General features: G+C 46.5%; 1 protein-coding gene across 2 annotated transcripts in view; it reads left to right on the forward strand.

Annotated features, from left to right (window-relative positions):
• The window catches only part of PDCD6IP (programmed cell death 6 interacting protein), a 1152781-nt gene that overhangs the window by 334609 nt on the left and 801388 nt on the right, over positions 1-16784 (forward strand). The window lies entirely within an intron of this gene.

A 16784-nucleotide genomic window follows, 5' to 3' on the forward strand; every position in this document is an offset into this window, starting at 1 on the left:
AAAGGCGAGACGGAGAGAAATATAACGAGGTCCATCAATATAATCAAAATACTGGAGATGACACGACAGACTAACCCACAATAGATGGACCCCATCGCGCTTTGGCTCCAGAACTATTCTGTCCCGGTTCCAGTACTATTCAGACAAGGTGAAGGGCCTTGAAAAGGCAAGGAAAGAGGGAGCTTAAAGGATATGGTGGTGCTCGGAATCAACATTTTGCAAGACCTTTCTACTTTCACGCTGGCAAGAGGAAGGTTGTACACTCCCCTCACGCAGTGGCTTAAGGTATTGATGCGGGGGGTTCCCCTTCGTGATTTCCTTCGAATATGTGGGACATAAATTAAATATAATCTGCTATGAGAAGACCATATCCAAAGGTGAACTATTGGGGACCCCGGAACAAGGAGAGCGAGATTTAGAGGACGGTAACTGAATCACGCAGAGGAAAGAAGTATCTGGTGTCAGAAAGCATATCCTGGGTTCTCTAAAATGTAAAAAGGCGAAATTATCACGATGCTCGGACCTAGGGGAGAAGTACAGTAATACTGTTGAATGTGATGCTGGAAGTCTTAAAGACAAGTCGTTTCTGAGATGCGTGGAGGGCTGATGGGTGTTGGCATGGGTGGTGTACATGTTTTGATTGGGAAGGAAGAGGGGCTCAGAAGGGGATGCATATAAGAAACCTTGGTCTATGGTTCTGGGGACCACCGGTGGTCTGGTCTAGGACGTTACATGGCTACCTTTCAGGACTGGACGCTTGGGGAAGGGGTGGGGATAGGGGTGTTTTGGGGAGAATTGATTGATCTGTAAAGTTACAAGTTCAAGTGTTTTTCGTTCATTTGGTTTTGGTCATGCAAGGGGCATAGTTAGGAAGTACGAGCTACCTTCACCAATATGGTTGAGACATAGGAGGGATGTACATATTGGGATGTATATTACACTAAGTTATAGGTTGAGGCATTGAATTTGTTATGGGCTCCTTGAATGCAAGGGGGGTATCAACTAGCCAGCAAAAGGATTGATGGTTATTAGAGAATTCCAGAAGTCTATATGGGATGTTCTTCTACTGCAATAAACACACTGATAGAGGGGGAAGGAACCGAGATTGCGTGCAAAGACAGTGGGTGACGTATTCATGTCGTCAGCACTTGCCATAGTTTTTGTCACATTTGGGACTACTGGTGGACAAGCTGCTAATTGATCAGGATCCACTGTAACCCTTGGAATTCTTTCTCTACACTGTCACTGAACATATACCACCTTCTTCACTACCTATGTATTACCTGTCCTACTGTACTAAGTAACTTGCTGTAACAGCGCCACAATGCCTCCGGTCCGCTGGGTGCTTTATAAATTCAAATAAAATAAAATTAAAATAAATAGACCCTGTGGGAGGGTTTTAGGGCTACTGTGTAGGGGGTCCTCATATCAATGGGTTTCCGGAAAGAAAAGAGCAAACCAAGAGGATCTTTCGAACATTTCTGAAATACAACCGAGTGGGTCTACTGGTAATTATCTTACCCTGCGAAAGCTAGAAAACGTGGACACTATACAGCGAAGCTCAAAACATTCCTGATTCAGGATACAGACATTTTTTTATTCATTAAACAGAAATCATGACCGGGGACAGCAGCCAAAATTCTGCCATGGAAATTAAGGGAGGAGAGAAAAAGGATAATGATATACTCTCAGGGTATCGTAGGGTTCCACGGCCTACGACGCAGACACAATAGGCAAGGAGTTTACCAAGTATTACAAGGAACTGTATAAGTCAATATATTCTGGGACGAGTACCATATTGCTTCTTTTGTAGACAAATTATTCTTCCTGGCTATTTCTCGGGACGTGGACTCCATTTTAGACTCATCCATTTCTCCAGAAGAGGTTATACGAACCATTAAAATGATTAAATCCAGCACGGCACCGGGGAGCGATGGTTTCTCGATGAAATTCGCCCCTTGCTTAGTATGAGTGTTCAATGCCATTTTAGAAGGAGAGGATCTGCCTGATAACAATGATGGGTGCCATAATTGTGGTTATTCACAAGGAGGGCAAGAATTTAGCACCCTGTTCCTCGTGTAGACCGATTTCGTTGTTAAACAATGATGTGAAGATACTGGCAAAGATATTGAGTAATATAATTGAATCCCTGCTTCCTTCCCTCGTCCATCAAGAACTGGTGGGGCTTTTGATGGGGTGGAGTGGCAATATATGAATAGTCTTTTGGGGGGGGGGGGAATGCGAGTCGAGGTCAACTTCCTGAAATGGGTCTCTGCCTTGTATAGAGCCCCCACTGCGATGGTGCAGGTCAACAGGGCTTTGATTGGCTTTCTCAAGCTATTGAGGGGGACAAGGCAGGGAAGCCTGTGCACTAAACTGTCCTACAGCTCTTTGAGAAAGAAACAAAAAACCCACCTCTTAAACTGACACCTGACTTTGCACTATTTCTGTAATGCTCATGTTTCTCAATGTAACCCGCGCCTAGTTACATTCTACAAATAAATAAAAATAGGCACTTACAATGGAGCCCTCGGCCCATATCCATTAGATCAAATCAGTCTATTGACAGAATTAAATGCGGATATCTTGGGGAGAATTTTCATTTCTGTGCCAATTCCCTTTAACCTTGGAGACCGCCAGCTCTTTTGCTGGACTCAGCATTTTAATTTTTACTTGAATGAGTGGGACTCTTCCCCCCGGCCCCCACTCCCTCGTGTTTTACCTGACTAGGATTTTGTGTTTCTTACTGTTTATTGGAGTCTGGTAAGCTACATAGGCATCTGCTTTTTGCATGGTGAAACAGAGCACCTTCTATGCAGTGCCACTGAGAAGTCCCTTAGGCTTCTCTTAATGTTTAAATACATTTTCTTAGGTGAACTATTGTTCCTAAGAATAGCAAGTTGACTTTTGTCTTACTTTCTCTTTTGTGGGTCCAGCTCACACTACCCTATGTGGAGTGTTGGGGGTTACATAGTAACTCCTTATCCCCCTGCTCCATTAACTTTGTGTTACACTAACTGTATCTGCAGGTTGATTTCTCAGCAAGGGTGAGTAGTTTCCCAAAATGGCTCTTGTTGTCTTCTTTCACCATTCCTTGTCATTTAGTACTTTCTGGGCTTTTACTCTGTTTGAATCTGGTTTGAGTTCTTTGTGCATTTTGCCTTTTGGCGGGCTTCAGCCCTAAAGCCCACCCATGCTCCAGTGTGTCTGGAAAGGCAGGAAGTGAGGGAGGTTTCCTGCCCTTTGTGTCTAGGTGTGCCTGAGTAAAACCAGTTATGATTGGCCAGCTGGCTGTTGGTGAGGACAGCCACCCAGCTGGGTGATTGACAGCCTAGAGCTGTGAATGAATGGGAACTTTCTTCAAAGGCAAGGATTTTGGGGCTAGAGGCAGAGTGGTCCACTGGAGGACAACATCCGACGAAGGAGACATGAAGAGATGCCAGCAGCACCTTCCTGGACCGCAAAGTGCCTGGTGAAGTCCTGCAGCTATGCTGACCCAGTTTTTGTTTCAACTTGGAAGATCCTTAAAGGACAACTTCCTCTCTTGGGCTGGTGGAACCAACTAGCCTTAAAACAACCTTCATATTGGCACAACCCCGACTTGCTGTGACTTTCCAAGGCTGCAGAATCCCAATGCCCGGGGACCCCTAATCATCGTCTAGTGCATTGTCTTTGGAAGTCTGAATCTATTCTAAACTTTATGGGCATCCAGTGGACCCTACAGAAGCGGTACATCTGAATCCTGAGTCCCCTCACCAGAATCCAGGGCCGAGGGATAAAGTAACTTCCAACCAGAGCTGTTCGTTCTTCTTTGGTGCTGAAAAAAAAAGCGCCAACACCACTAAAAGCTGCTGAATCAAGGAGAATCCATTGCTGCAGAGTCGCTCTCTCGAGTGCTACCGCAGAAGGCTGCCAGACGTCCCCCCTTTAGTCACCACGACCAAGGACCAGGAACAAGGGTCTGCTACACTGCAACAGGAAGGCATCCAGCCGGAACCAATTCTTCAAATCTTGGGTACTCTGGGGCTTGGGGTACTTCTACCTTTTGCCATTTGTAGTGCTTCCTAGCTTGGGAAGTACTATTTTTAACCCTTTTGAGTTGAGCTCAACTCACCTGCACTGGCCTACTGGCCTACCAACTTGTGCTTCTTCAAGGTGGCTCCTCTTGAGCTTCTGTGATTTTCTACTGAACTGACTATAGAGCATCAGAACTTTTAACTAGCCCATTGACATTGGCTATACTGGCTCCCTAAAGGCCCCCTGCTGAACCTATTCTCTTTGGCAGTGCTTGTTCCTTTACAGGTTTTAATTGTTGAACACTATTATTCCTGGGGTCAAATACTGCCTACATCCTTCTTCGAGAATCTAACCGTTTTTCTACTTGCAAAGTATGTTCTGATCTGACTAACTTTTCCCTCCTTGAAACTCAATATTATAATGGTAATCACAAGTACGTGCTAATACTGACTGCAAATTATGTCACTGTGTGTGCTGGGATACGTTTAGCATAAGAAAAGTTTACTCGCCTAGTTTATTGCTCTTGTTGAATTAAATCCTAACTTTGGGATGTATGTCACTATTAGTTGCTGCTTTTTAAAGATTGTTGAATTATACTTGTGTGTATGTATAAATATTTATACTATAACTTTAAGTGTGTAAGTGTTTACTTGGAAAATTGTATTTACTAATTTCATTGTACAGCTCACATTACCCCTCTTAAGATGAGCCTGGCTGCTCAGTCACTCTATCAACTTATGTAGTACATAACTATATTAAAAGTTGGGTTACCTAATACCAAGAGATAAGTATTGTAAGGTCCCCCACCAGTTGGACTCCACATACTCTTACGTCCCATCCCCTTTCCTCCATACTGCATGGACGTCCCTTGCGATGGGAGACGGAACCTTTTCCACCAGAAAAATCTTCTTTGCCTCTAGATTTAGAGGCGTGGCCCTGGGAGCATGCGGTGCCCTGACTCCGCCCTCTGCCACACCTCAGTCCCCTTTTTTCACGCCGACGGGAACGGGCTGAATTCACCAGCGCTCCAGGGTTTGGCTTCAGCCATGTAATTCCACGCGCGGATTCTTCCTATATCTTGTCTTTTTTCAATAGGCACTCTGCCCTCAGACGCCACAGCTCTTCCCCGGCACATGTCGACTTTGACAGGGTTCAGCAGGTGCCCATCCTGCAACGGCCTTTTCCAACTTCAGACCCCCATGCCCTCTGCCTACGTTGCCTTGGCCCAGATCACGGTTGGCAAGTCTGTTCGGCGTGCGCCTCGCTATCCTCGAAAGTGCCACACACACACACACACACCCTACCCTTCCCGCTATGCTAGCGGCACAACAGCCCCCTCCGGCTCCTCAGCTTATCGACCCACGTTCAAGTTATGTTGCAACATTTGGTGCTGTGGGCTTAGAAAATCCAAGATGGCTGAAAAGCCCACATTTGCCCCAGAATCCAGGAAAACCGCACAGTTTTTGCACACACCAAAATGGTTGCCTGACCCGCCACCCACCAGTGCAAGCGTGATGGACCATAAGCGCCATGAGTGAAACGTGGTGCCAAAGGAAAAACAGCAGTGCCTGTTAGCTCAAAAAGCGCTTTGAAATCACATTTGTTTCTCTGAAATGCAAGCTCAAAATGAATGCAAGCTCAAAATGCCTATTTCAAACATTGCAAGATATTCAAAAATCTTACTGAACACCAGTAGACGTCTGGTAGAATGAAGTCTTGTGTGCATACCAAATCTGGAAAGATGAAGAGCCTAAAATAATGTTCATAACAAAACTGTGAAATTGGACTTAAAGCCACTAAAATCGAAATGTTTAAAATAAATGAGTGATTTACTTTGGAGTGTCACATAGGTTGCAACTGTTTAAATGTCATAGTTTTGAACTTAGAATCAGCGTTCTAGATGCATGTGTTAAAATTGTAAGTTGGATTTGAATGAAGAAAAACTGGAACAAAAGTGACATTTGGCTGAAGCCTAGCTTAAAGAGATTGAATTCTGCCCGGGAACTACCTCCGACAGGAGTTGAAACTTGCCCAGCAACTGCATTCACAGGCCTGGCCTGTCTTCTCCTGCCCCCACTAAAAGGAGATTGCACCTCTCTAATTGAGTTAGGGGAGGGGTACCTGAGACTGCAGGAAACAGAACAATGAACTTTCCTTGGCTCAGGCAAATGCTAAATCAGGGGGTCGTAAATGGCTTCCTCCCGGAAGGAAATGGGAGGGGCACTGCCTCTGTGAGCCAGCTGAGCTTGGAGGAAGTGGACCAACCAGAAATTCCCCCATGTGCTTTGGGAAACCACACCCCTCTGGGCCAGAGCATAATTTTAGAAAGATGGATAATTCATAGTACATAATTGTCAAAATTATATCAATAATTTCATGATTCTTGTGATTTTTCTGTGCACATTTTAAGAGGTGTTAGGACTCTGTGGTATGTTCTGGGGGGTAATAGCGGAAAATAGGGTATTACTCCAAATGTCTGTATGTTAAAAATCTGACACTTCATCATCTGATGCCCATATTCCTTGCGCACATTTGTGTAAATTCTGGAAAAGATTAGAGGTTGTGTTCTGGATGAAAAGGGCAGAATTCTGTCAGAAGTGAACACAACATCTTACAAAGACAGGGATCTGATGGTTTGGCGCTACAGAAAATGTTAACTGGACATATAATATTAGAAAAATTGTACATAGATAAATATGCATTTAAGTCAAAAATAGATTTTGTGCAAAGTGACAAGGGGCGTGTTCTTTCTGTATGCCATAAAAAGGATGCCGGATGACTCACAATTCAGTTCCCCAGTCAGGCGACAGAGAATCCTATAGCCTATCAGGATCCTCAGAGGGTTGGGCATAGAAAGTCCGCCTTCCCACCCACTTTCAAAAGACATAAAAAGACCCACTGAAACCCTGGTAGGGACTGCACTTTCCACTTTCTTGCAAAGCACTTTGCTGGACCAGACAATATCCAGAAGGACCATAGACTCAAGATAAACTCCAGAACCTGAAGCAGAAAGGCCTAGTCCACAAGCTGAATCCTTTCCAGAGGCCTCAGAATCCAGCAACCTAACCAAACTATTCAACAGCCCGGCGAGCTGTTTGATTCTGGCTAGAACCCTGTGCCAAGAACTTTTGCCAAAACCAGAGACCAGACCAGACCCCTGTGCAGTGCCGAGACCAGAACCAGAGATCTAGAACCGCAGCCCAGACCCAGACCAGATTGCTGTGAGCAGAACCGGTACCAGAGACCGTCCGTGGCGAGTGAAGCCCAAACCTGACCAGATCTTGACGGCCTATTTCAAATTTATAGTGAGAGTACCCACAGAACTGTGTATAGTCATCTCTTAGTTTAAAATAATCTAATTCAAACCATTTTAACCTGTCCCGAACTGCATCATAAGAAATCGTGTGTCCATTCTGTGATTCAAACCTGTGAAAGTGTCAATTGCCATTCTGAATCATTATTTCATTTCTGAAATCTAACGCCACAAAATCGTCCGTGTCTTTTGTACCATACGTGCTAGGAACTTTCATTTTAAAGCTAAGATCCTCAGCTTTCCAACAAGCCTAAAACGTTCCTTATAGTTTTTCCGTAATCGCGCTTTACGCACTCGGAAAAAGTGCCGCGAATTGCAATTTGGCTCAGTTTTACCACATGTTAAAAAAATAGCTTTCTTTTGCTTCCATTGCTGACATTCGTTTTCAACCTGATAATCCCTCATGAATCACTGATGGTGTTGACCTGAACCAATCTTAAGTACCTATCACCTACCCTGAATCTTCTATAGGGAATTAAAATCATTTTTAGCATATTTTCACTTCTTTGCTAATCACATGTAAAGGTATTTTTGCCTGTTTAAAAGCATACCGGTTGCTCTAAGCTTGCTAGGGGGGAACTGAATTGGTATTGCATTTGATTGTATTCCTGAAAATTGTGTGCTCTCCTTCCATCTCCTTATATTGCATAGGGGGGAGTGAATTGTCAAAAGAAAAAGTGATCATATTATCTTTTGTGGAAACCATCTCAGTTTATTTCTGTGCCGCATTCTTTTCCATTATTGCATATCCTTGAAACCATAAAAGCATTCTCAGCTAATTTATCCTCTCTATACCAACTCCTAAGTAATTAAGTGTGCTAGTGTAATATTATCCATTGTTGATCACTGTCATATTCATAAGTGTGCTATCAAATATTTTATTTATAAAAGTGTGATATATATCTTGTTTAATTTTTCAAATCTTTTAATTTGCAAAACAAAACTACTTCTTGGCTCAGTGAGGTCAGGGGGATTCAAAGAGAGGGGCGTTATACAAGGGTTTATCATCCAGATCTATGAACTTGTCATAAAAATATATAATGAAGGGCTTTCCGTGGGCATCCCAGACTCGGCATTGACTTAGTTGGAGTGCTGAATTGAAGTCACTTAGCAGGTTCCATACCAGCCTCTGCCTTTTCCTTATTCTCTGGCGGTGGGCCCCGAGCCCCAGCCTCCTCCTCCACAGGATCCCCCAGACCCTCAGGATACTGATGAGGAGGAGGATCCTGACACGCCATCATCGGCCAGGGCCTTCCATTAACGTATTGCGGGCCTGGCAGAATACTTCAGCCTCTCCAGCCCCAGGTTGAACAGCCGGCAGAAGACATACTCGCTGAAGTCCTCACGAGGCCCCCTTCTGCCAGAACGGGAATTCCACTGCAAACCGATGTAGTGTCCCTCGCCAAGAAGGGTTGGCTCAAACCACACTCTATCCAGCCATTCAACCGCCGCCTGGATGCCAACTACAGGCAGATGGAGGGGGATACACTCTTGCTCTCTGCTCATCCTCAGCCACACTCCTCTGATCGCAGCGGCATCACTGTACTCCAAACCTCAGTCGTCCTAGTCTTCATCAACGGCCCTGTTAGGCAACGAGGAGAAAACCTTGGACAGGCCAACGCAGACACCATGCTGGCAGCCGCTAAACTGAGATTATGGGAAATTGCTGACTTCTTCCCAGAACTCCCCACCCACAGCCAATCACGTTTCAAGGCGGCGCTAGCCGAGGCCAAGCTTGTGGCTCAGGATATCATGGAGTCCACGCTGGCACACATCGATACCTCTGGACGTGCCATCTGTATTGCCACGGACATGAGAAGGATGGCCTGGCTCCGGGCAAACAAGTTCAACCTGGATGTCCAGGAACGTATTCTAGACTTGCCCTTCGAGGGCAGTGACCTCTTGCACTCCAGCAGAGACAAAGAGCTGACAAGAAGAATAGCTCTCAGATGGCTAAGTATCCATTCTGACAAAGACCACGCCCGAAGCATACTCCCAGTCTCAGCGACGCTTGGATAAGGGTCGCTCATCTGGAGGCTTCCCCAGCTTCCAGGAACTGAGGTCTAGGCAGCCGGAACGCTCGCCGACCCCTAGTCGGCGCAAGCATCAAAAAGGGGGTGGGGGAGGGAAGGGCTTTTTCCAGTCCCCCTCCTCCACCTCTGCCTCCGAGGGTAAGAAGTCATGACAGACCCACTCTGGTCCATGTGTCGCCAGTGGGAGGCAGGCTTGCTCTTCACGCACACTTTTGGCGACAGAATTTCATATACCCCTGGATCCTGTCAGTAGTATCCTCGGGGTACAGTCTACCTATTCCTGCCTCTCCCCCTCTTCTGCAAGTTGGGACAGCAACTCTTTTGGCAGAGATTCCATCGCTCGTCCTGAGCCAGGCCGTGGAGGAAGTCCCAACCTCCGAGCGGGGATCGGGCTTCTGCTCCAGGATCTTCACCATTCACAAAAAGAACCAGGCTGCCCTGAGAGTTGTACTGGACCTTTCCACCCTCAACCTCTCCTTACCTCTCCAGAGGTTCATGATGGTGATGCCAGCTGTTATTGCAGAGACACTATGCAGGGGAGACTGGATGTGCTCCCTGGATCTGAAGGACGCCTATCTGCACGTCCCGATCTGGTAACCCCATCGGTATTTCCTCCGGTTCAGGATCTGGGCTACCATTTTCAGTACAAGGTCCTCACTATTGGCCTCAACTCAGCCCCCAGGGTCTTTACCAGACTCATGAATGCGGTGGCAGCTCTCCTCAGAGCGCAGGGCCTCCATTTATACCCCTACCTAGACGACTGGCTCGTCAATGCTACATTTCAGGAAGCAGTTCACCACTCCTCCCATGCACTGATGAACACGCTACACGACCTGGTCTTTTTGCTCAATCTCAAGAAGTCGCAACTGAAACCCACACAGTCGTCACCTTCCTGGGCCTCATCTGGGACAGGCGCTCCGAGGGTCTTCCCCTGGGAGGACAAGATCGCGCCCATCAGGAGGGCCATGTCCCACTTCCTCGGCCGGGGCTCTACTTTGGCTTGGTGGTACCAGCATCTGCTGGGCCTTTTTGCAGCGGTATTGTTGGCCGTCCCCCACACAAGTCTCATGATGAGGAGGATTCAGCTACACTTGGCAGCATCGTGGAACCAGCAGATGGGCTCTCAGGCAGACACTACACATTAGTTCACTAAAGACAAGACCACATGATGGTGCACGCAATAGGTGGGGGAAGGGAAAGCCCTGAACACACTCCATACAAACAAGCATGCTTACAAACCAGAATAGCAGCAATGAACAACCGATTTAGACTCACACTTTTTGTCAATCATACCATACCCCTACTAAGTTATGGTCTTACTTCCCAGACAGATTGACAAACTGCACCAGATGTCATAGCCCAAATGCAAGTTTTCTTCATTTAACCTGGGAGTGCCCACCGATCAAGACATTTGGTGACCAATCATGGATGCTACAAACTAAATCATAGCGAATAACATTCAAAGGACAACACAGGCATGGCTTCTTAGTATATTTGAAGTAGACTCACTACTATTATGACCGTTTTTACGTATGGCATCCATAGTGGCTAGATTTGATAGCCACAGCCTGATACAGAAGCCTTACACTTAAATTTGAGTCTTGGCACACTGACGTATTGTGAAACAAATGAGATGCACTATGCAGAGCAGGCTGAAGGACATATGGGGCCCACTGAGAAAATATCTCCAGAAGCAATCGCGTAAGAATGGGGGCATCGACAATGGCGCCTAAATTGATGCTGGTGCTTGATACCATTGTAGAGGAGAAAGTGATGTGATGGATGAAAATTCAGGGTAATCTAGTCTACTTCATGATCTGATTGGTATAAAATTATAGAAAAAAGTGATGTCTTTTATGTGATTTGGGACACAAAAGTGTATTAACTAAGCAAGCTGCGTTAAATCTGTGAAAAAAAGTTACACTAAGCTAAAAAAAAACTGTTCTTTTGTATCTTCTACCCTACTGTGTGTTGTAATGGATCAACAGTGAGACTCCGTCATTCTGGTGATTGTTAAAGACTTGTGTTGATAAAATGAAAGCGAGAGTTGGGGGGAAATCCTACCTATCCCTAACTCTAGGAGGGGTTTCCCAGCCTCAACGAAACAAAGTCTGTATTAGAATGTCCAAAACAACAAATTCTCCCCCTTGTGTCCAAAATCCTAGCCTGACCCTCTCACACTGAACTAACATGAATGGGAAAATGTCTTTTAGCAGATCACCTGCAGTTCCTTCCCAAAGTTTGAACTTAAAGTTCCAAAGTGTAAAAGAAACCAACAAAGTTGTACCAGTTAAAGGGGTTTTTCATGTCCCTTGGATTTTTTAAATGTTTTCAATGTTCTTCACTTTCACATTACCATACTCCACAATCTCAAGAGGGGGTGACTCTTCCCCTGAGTTTCCTCCAGTTTACACAGTTCATCAACATTAAGATACGACTTCTATCTTGAGCTCCTTTTGGCTTATACCATTCCCCAATAGAAAGGGTTATGACCCTTTCCTTGAGATTTTCAGTTCCACAATTCAGACTTAAGGGGTATGCTTCATCCCCTGAGCTTTCTTGACTTTCCAACTGCAAAAGGAAAGAGCATAGGGAGAGGACTCCCTTTCCCTAGATTCCACACATTTGCGGAAACTGCTTTGTCCTTTACCAAGTTTAACCATTTTTTTTTTTACTTTATTTATGTAAGCGCTTGATCATACAATGCAACTTTTTTTTACTTGAATTTTAATTAAAGGTTTTTTAATTTTTACAAGGCGTTTTTCACATCTTAAAGAGTCCCGATGAGACGACTTGCTCTTCTCGGCCGAAAGTCCTGTCGTTCTTCCAGTTTACTTATTTAATATCAAGAGGCACTGTGCTGTCCCTCGATTCTACCGCTTGATTATGGTCCAAATCTTCTCTGACTTTGCTAGGTTCGTTCTCTGTTAACTGAGTTATCCTTTGGAAAGCAGCTTCTATTAGTTTCACCAATGTTAAAGCCCAGCGTGTTGACTCTCCTGATATCAGCCTGTTCCAAAGGTCCTCTTCCTCTAGCATAAGCGCCCCTTGCAGACGCGGATTCAGGTATGTGACTCTGCTTTGTTGGGTCATTGGGCAGTGGAGTATTAAGTGCCTCAACGTTTCCACTTGATCAGTTTTTTTACATAGGCGACAGCTGTTGTCACTTGCCGGGCTCCGGATTGCTAGGATTTCGTGGGTCATCAGTAAATTGAGTCTCGCCTTCAGCATCGTGCCTCGCATACATTTGTCAGGAAATTTCAGGAAATTTCAGGCAATAGTTTTGCGGTCTTTTAACTTTGTTGAAAGATGGCGGGAGATGGGCCAGTAGTTTATTGGAGCTAGCTTTTTCAATTGTCATAATTCAATCCATCCATCCATTCCATTTTCCTTTTCACACGGTCTGGATTGGCAATCAAGTTTTCTTCTGTACAGGCTATTTTGCTCCAAATCAGTTGTAGCCTTGTCTCCCAGTTCTTAAGAGCCTTACATTAGCCACTCTTGAGTTCTTCGGCGATGGTATTATAGATTGGCAAGGTATCTGTCATCAAGATTTTTCTCCATAATCTCATCATGCCTTGTTCTACCGAAGAAGCCAAAGAAACTAGTCCCAGTTCACGTCTTATCGCGGGCATGGCTGTAGATTTCGGTAGGCCCAGTACAGACTTCATACGTGACCTTCCAGCTTTTGCCACGAGTTCTAGGGATGTTTAAAGATGTCTCCATTCCGTAGATAATTGCTGGAACCACCTACCCTTTCTAGAAATGAATCGCCGGTAGCGGAGAAAATTTCCCAAATTTCCTGTCCACCATTCTCGTTTGAGCTGTTAATGTTCTCACCTTGGTCCATAGGTGCTCTTGCATGGCTTCATCTCTGGCTGAACCGTCCATGATCACTCCCAAATATTTGAACTCCTTCACGACTTCGATTTTTGTTTTGTCTAGGTAGCATTTTGGTAGTCCATCCACCTTCTTTATTGTTTTTCCCAAAACTAACACTTTTGTTTTAGCTATATTGATTTCCAAGTTGTTCCTTTCTGTGTATCTTGCTAGATTTGTTGATTTCCTTTGGAGTCCAATTTGAGTCTGATCAATGATTGCATCATCTGCATACAGTAGCCGTGATATTTTTGTTTTTCCTATTTTAGGTGGGAACGCTCTGATATGTTCCTCGTCAACTTGATAGTCCCCAAGAAAAGCAATAAACAGAGCTGGAGCCAAAGGGCATCCTTGCTTTACGCCTCGCCTCACCGGAATCTCCTGTCAGTGTTCCTTGCTTGTTCAGTTTCACTCTGATCTTCGTTTCAGCATGCAGTGCTTTGATTGATTTCAGAATTTTAGCTTCGCCCATAATTTTGCCCGATCTATTTTGTTGAAGGCTTTCGACAAGTCGACAAATGCCAGATACACTCTTGGGGCTCCTTCACTCACTTTCGCCTTCAGTATGTTAATCAGTAGGATGTTGATTGTGGTGCTCCCGTTTTTCTCAGTGCAACATTGTAATAAAAGCAATCTGAAAACTGTACTTTTTAATACCTTGAAACGAAGTAACAACAACGGGGAGAAAACAACATGGCATAATCTTAGCTAGCCACGTGGGAATTTTCACTTTTCTTGCCTCCCAGAAGGGAGTATATAGTTGGCTAGTAAAGATTTTGTCTGGGGCTTTACAATTCTGTCACAACAGGTAGGATTTGAAGGGGAGCCAGATGTTAATCGGATGACTTCCAACCGGCTGCCGTAGGGACCATTGTTCGCCTTGATCTGAGGCCCATGTCATGGCTTGTAACCACCGCGTGACCTCTGGGCTAACTGGTCTCAATCATAATATACAGCGAACTGCCAGAAGCATGCATAAACTGGATAATTTATGAAAGCATCTTTTCAGTGTATCAAATCTATGGCATAAACATTGCATCAGCGTAGCATTAATAGTGCAGTCAGACATATTAGACATTACATCACACACTCGGCCCCAAAAATCCCTCAATTTCGACACAATAAACGGAAATAGCCAGCACCATCTCCGCTACATCTGGGGCAGAGCGCAGTGTTTGCCTGAGAAAACAAGTGCAACCTGGATGGGCTAAAGTGGTACTGGTGGAGCACTTTAAATTGTATTAGACGAAATTTGGAATTGAGGGATACCCTGTTTTTGCAGGCACATATCTTTAAACATATCATCCGTAACATCTATATTGAGATCCCTCGCCCGTTTGTCCCGTGCCCTGATCATAGGATCAACCGCACGACTCAGCAGTAGGTTATACAAACTTGACTCCACTACATGAGTCATGCAACTTCATGATAAATTCGAGCATTGGGCCATCAGGCGGCATCACTGAAAATCCCTTCCAAGTTTCCCTAGCCGTTCTACGCAGCCTCCCATATTGCAGCCAGCGCAAAGATTACCTCAAATGGAGGCAGGGCTGTTCCTGGGGAGTAATACAATTACGTGACACATGGATATCTTTCAGGGTCGAGAAACCCTCAAGGGACCACTGTTGCAATGCATGCTTGCTCTCCCCGGGGAAGGATGGAACATGGGGGGGGGGGGGGGGCGTGGCTACATGGCTGCGTGAGTGGACGTGTTCTCAGAGGGCTCCCGCGGATCCGACATTGATCCTTTGAAATGGAAGTGCTTCACCCTGGTCATGTGTGCCTCCAGTACACCTAAATAAGCATGAATATCGGGTGCACAAACAGAGCGTCGTGACAACTCAATCAGCAGAGGGACAGGCGAGTTACCGCTGCCTGAAGAATTGGGGTGCCTGAGTCTTGGAGCGGCACAAGATGGCGGATGGCAAACAAAGGGCCATAAACTGACCGCTGTGTCGTGTTAGAGGTGGCAGGCGCAGCGGAGATCGAGCCCGTCATGTCCGAGTGGGACAGGAAGAGTCCAGCGTGTGTGCTGCCAACGGAGGACCCTTGTGTAAGGGGGTCCTGCCGGACCAAGAAGCTGGGCCTATGGTCCATGAAACGTGAAAGTGCGGTGTGGGATCACAGATGGCACTGGCAGCGGGACGCTGCGCGAGGATAGAGAGGATCGCCCCAGACTCGCGGCGGTGGAGCATTGGACAACGGTGAGGCTGCCGCTCCGTTTGGCGCCCTGCTATCTGGCTACAGTGTTGCCAGTAGAACGGGGCCCACACGACGCCTGGACCTGGAGGGGAGCCGACGTGGCAGGAGGCACCAGCATCTGGAGAGACCCGGACTGGTGCATGAGGGGTGGCGGCATCTGCCCTGCACCGGCACAGCAGCAATGGATGTATAAGAGCCCAATAAGTGCCAGAGCAGGCTGCGGTGGTGCCCGTGGTGTTTGGGACCAACATTGGGGATCACATAGATGCCCGGCGTGAGGGATCTCATCATGCATGGGGGGGCCCGAACAGATAGTTGCCGTGCCTAAAGATCAGTATGCAGCTGGTCTCCCGACAGACGCCCAGTGAGCGCGGATGTACGTGCGCCTGCAGCTGTGGGCTAAACCTGAGGAAACAGGCCCGAAATACCGCTGTACCCGCTGCAACAGAGTGACACCCACTAGAATGCATTGGCTGAGGTGAGGAGGATTGGGAGCCATGACCCACTGACACGAATTGGCTGCACCGGGGCCGGTGACACTGTGCACCAGATGCCAGGATGGAGCCACGGGCCCAGCCTTCAGTGGGAGGTGATGTAGATGCTCATCACACAGCAAAAAAAGGCTGACATGACAGTAAGCTGCTGAGATGGGGCTTTAGTCGACTAAACGGCCCAAATAACAGGGTGGAACGACACTGCCCATTCCAGGGCCTGTACTGGAAACTCGGGGGCACGCTCAATACAGACTGCTCATGAACTGTGCCCGGTGGATAGCACTACAGATACCACTGCCAGGTGGGAAGCTACAGTACTTTGTTGGGGGCTCAGGGCTGATGCGCGTGGGGCCAGCAAATACGGCCGAGGACCCGAACCAATTGGGGCTGGGGCTCGGGGCCCGAGTGGCTTGAATAAGCCTACTTCATTACGTGGGAGGACACAGCCCATTCCAGGAGGAAAATAGGGAGCCAGCAGATACCCCCGACATGGACGGGCTGGGCCCAGACACTAAGAGCCGTCTAACTTTATTTAAGGCAGGCGCTATAAGTGGTCGGGCTGGCCCACACTTTTCTGATACAGCACGATGACCAACAAACCCTTAAGCACAAAGGGCAAGCAGCCCACGCTCGACGACTACGCCAAAACATTGCCGGGTGCAGAAGGGGCCAGGAGTAAAGACAAAACCCCCGTAGGGGGCGTAGACACCATGTGCACGAACCAAGAGATCCTTGTTGCAATTCCAGATCTGAAAGTGGCCTGGGAGACCAAATTGGGACTGGCCATGAACGAATTAAAGGCGCACTGGAGCTCAGTCTGGGCAGTGCAGGAAGAGGTGAACCTTG

This window comes from Ambystoma mexicanum, chromosome 5p (genome assembly GCF_040938575.1).
Source record: "Ambystoma mexicanum isolate Mex_15411 chromosome 5p, UKY_AmexF1_1, whole genome shotgun sequence".
NCBI lineage: Eukaryota > Metazoa > Chordata > Amphibia > Caudata > Ambystomatidae > Ambystoma > Ambystoma mexicanum.